We start from the raw sequence: 3,896 nt of genomic DNA, 5'->3' as shown, positions 1-3,896 counted from the left end.
TGGGATCTGAAAAGCTTGCAAACAGTCGTCTAGATGCAGTGATGCTCCTCATCCAGAGCAAAGAAGAATGAAGAAAACCAAAGATTCATGGAAACAATTAGTCCTCGTGACCGGTACACAATGCGATCCTCAGCCTATATGACTATGAGACCAGAAGAACTAGATGGCACCCAGCTACCACTGTTAACCACTCATTGGGAATCTATGTAGGAGATCCTGGATGGAGAGGGAGAACAATGTGGAACAAAACTCAAAATCATTTGGGAAAAAAAGGGACTAGGTTTGCTGGTCTGGTAGAGCCTGGTGGAACCACTGAGACTATGGTCCCTAGCTGCCCTTCAGGTCGGAATTGAATCCATACCTGTGGCTTCCAGCCAAACAAAAGACAGACATATGAGTTGAACATGTACCTGAGGCAGATACACTCCTTGGAGAGAACAATCATGGGAGAAAGGGAGACAGCTCAGGGGGCAGGAGTGCATGAAGGGATGGACACAGGGAAAATTGGTAATTCTCCCAATGTTTCAAACTTTCCTATAATGCTATTATTGCATACTTAACAGACAACACTATACTGTAAACATAACTTTTATATGCACTGGAAAACTGAAGGAGCTCTGGTAGCATAACTGCCTAAGGCATTTGACTACTAATCAGAAGGATTAGTATTTGACTACTAATCAGAAGGATTAGTGCAGTTTATGCACAGGAAGACAGCTCAAGGGGCAGGAGTGCATGAAGCGATGGACACAGGGAAGAGGTAACTATCGGGAGGAAGTGGGGGGGAGCTGTTGCACTGGGGTAAATTGTAGTCAATGTCATGAGACAAATTGTATGTGAACTGCTGTAATGAAAGTGTATTTGCTCTGTAAATTTTCACCCAAATCACAATTTAAAAAAAAAAAAGTGTGTGTGTGTGTGTGAATTCTAATCAGATTTAATGTAGGCAAGAGAAGTAATTTTTGCCATGACCAGTAAACCAGTTACTGTCTAATCGATTCTGATTCATGGGAATCCCACGTGTGCCAGAACAGAACTGTGCGCCATAGTGTCTTCAATGGTTGATTTTTTGGAACTAGATTGCCAGGCCCAGCTTCCAACGTGCTTCTGGGTAGACTGGAATCTCCCACTGTTCAGTTAGCGGCTGAGCACATTTAACCATTTGCACCACTCAGGAACTCCTTTGTCATGACGATTGGACACTTAGTATTTCACTGCTAATTTCATGTGCTTGGGAGAGAGTCGGTGAAAAGGAAGAAGACCCTCAAGAGAGGGATGGACACAGTAGCTGCAATAATGAGCTCAGGAATAGCAACAATTGTGAGGATGGTGCAGGAGTGAACAGTGTTTCATTCTGTTGTAAGTGGGGTTGCTGTGAGTCAGAACCAACTCCACTGCACCTGACACTAACAACAACAACAATAACTTAATGTGACTCCTCAGGCACCAGAGAGCCTTATTCCCCAGTCTTACCAGGAATGAATCAGTGTTAACTGTGGAAGTTAAAAAAAAAAAAAAATTTCTTAAGTTGTTAAAGCTTGGGTGGAAGTTTGTTCCAGGTTGAACACTGAGTTCTTGCAATTATATTGGTTTCATTCTTATTGCAAGCATAATTTCTGTATAATATCACATTTATTGGCTTTTTAAATTATGTAACTATGCATCAAAGTATGAGTAAATTGAAACCAGTGCAATTTATCTTTACAAAAATGCTTTACTCTGTCAGTAGCATGAGCCCTAATATATGCACATTTATTTATAAATTATTTATTTAAAATATTTAAAAATAGAAATTAGATAGTGATAAGATAAAATCAGTATAAATAAAAGTCCTATGATATTTTTCTTGTACCCTCAAAAGATAGTCTTTAAACTCTTCTGGTGTGCTTGCAAACCAGAAGACCTTGAAGTTAAAATATGTAAGAAAGAGAAGAGATAATCCTTTTCTAGATGGATGAAATATTCATCAGTTTGCTCCTTCCTAAAATCTTATTAAAACTAGCAGAAAGGAATTAAAGAAGAAGAAAAGAGAAGGAGGAGGAAGAGGAGAAGATGATGAAGAAGGAATCAATTACAAAAATATGAAAATCGGGAAAAGAGTAACACTAATATTTTGGCCTAACTCATCTCTCCTTAAACCCCCTACACCTTCTCTCTCATTCTCACTCTAGCTGATGACCCTGCTTCAGACTTCACTGTCAAAACTAAAGGAATCAAAAGACAACTTCACCAACACATCTACCCACTAGCCATCATCTACACCCTACATTCTGCTCTCTTGCCACGCTAATTCAATTCCTCCACTTGTGCACTAGATCTAGGGTGGTCATAAAACTCATTGTCCAAACAGGCATACTTAAAAGAGAAAGGGGAAACCAACTCCATAGTTCACCAGGACAACAAGCATAGACTGTGACTCTTCCACCTAAGTAGTGATGTATGATTACTTTAACAAGATACCATCCTCTCTCATCTACTCGAGGATATTGCTCAATATTCTTCTACATCTCCTCAATATTGTCACTTTTTGCTTTCTATAGAATCATTCCTATCAGAATTAAACCTGTTTTTACCTCTCCCACCTTAAAAACAAAACAAAACAAAAATTCTTGCCCCTGAACAGTGTTTCATTCTGTTGTATGTGGGGTTGCTGAGTCAGAACCAACACCACCACACCTGACAACAGCAACAATAATAATTTAATGTGACCCCTCAGGCACCAGAGAGCCTTATTTCCCAGTCTTACCAGGAATGAATCAGTGTTAACTGGGGAAGTAAAAAAAAAAAAAATTTCTCCATTTCTTTGCTTCCCTTTGCCATAAAACCTTTGAAGAATTGTTTTCTCTCCAATTCATAACTTACTTCAATTAAGTTTTATGCCCTATCTCTCAACCCAAACTACTCTTGTCTGGCACCATTGACTTGGGCATTGCTAAATTCAACAGTCAATTCTTAGTCCTTATTTTACTTAACCTGTTAGAATATTTGATCACTCAATCCACCTTGATACACTTTTTTGTTTGGCTTCCAGGCTGCCACATTCTCTCCGTTTTCCTTCCACCTCAATTTTCTCAGACTCCTTGGTTATTTCCTCCCCTTTTCCCAGCCAGCTTCATATTGGAATGACTAAGTCTCTGTTCTTTGCCCTCTTTTTCTCCATCTACAGCATTCCCTTGGTCATTCGACCTAGGATTTTCAAATCTATTCACCAACACATCTGAAATGCTTATCTCCTGCCTAGATCTGTCTCCAAAATTCTAGATTTATTTACCTACCTATTTGCATCTCCATTTGGATGTCTAGTTGACATCTCAAACTCAACATGTCAAAACTTAAACACTTCATCTTCCCCAAAGGCTGCTCACGGTGTTCCCTATCACAGTTGATGACAACTCCATCCTTCCAAAACCATGGTGTAAACTTTGACTCCTCTGTTTCATTCTCATCCCACATCCAAATGGTCAAGATATATTTTAACTGTTAGCATATATATAATCAAACCTATTGCCATCAAGTTAATTCTGATTCATGGTGACCTCATGTGCTACAGAATAGAACTTCTCCAAAGGGTTTTCTTGGTGTAATCTTTATGGAAGTATTTTGCTAGGCTTTTTTTCTGTGGAGTGGCTGGGTTGGTTTGAGCCACCAATCTTTAGATAAGCAACTGACTGAAAACTGCTTACACCACCCAGGATATATATGTATGTATATAGATAGGAGCTCTGGTAGCGTAGTGCCTAAGGCACTAGACTGCTAACCAGAAGGCTGGCGGTTCAAACCCACCAGCCACTCCTCAGAAAGAAGATGGGGCAATCTACTTCCATAGTGATACTGCCTCAGAAACCCAAGGAGGGGTCGCTATGAGTCGGGTCAGACTCGACGGCACATAACAACAA

General features: G+C 39.8%; 1 protein-coding gene across 1 annotated transcript in view; it reads right to left on the bottom strand.

Moving 5' to 3' along the window:
* EFCAB5 (EF-hand calcium binding domain 5) overlaps positions 1 to 3,896 on the bottom strand; it is a 177,094-nt gene that overhangs the window by 16,827 nt on the left and 156,371 nt on the right. The window lies entirely within an intron of this gene.

The sequence above is a fragment of the Orycteropus afer genome, unplaced genomic scaffold (assembly GCF_000298275.1).
Source record: "Orycteropus afer afer isolate SDZICR_OR568_19922 unplaced genomic scaffold, OryAfe1.0 scaffold00042, whole genome shotgun sequence".
Lineage (NCBI taxonomy): Eukaryota > Metazoa > Chordata > Mammalia > Tubulidentata > Orycteropodidae > Orycteropus > Orycteropus afer.
Note: the sequence above shows the minus strand (reverse complement) of the source record. Positions and strands in the feature narration are given on the sequence as shown.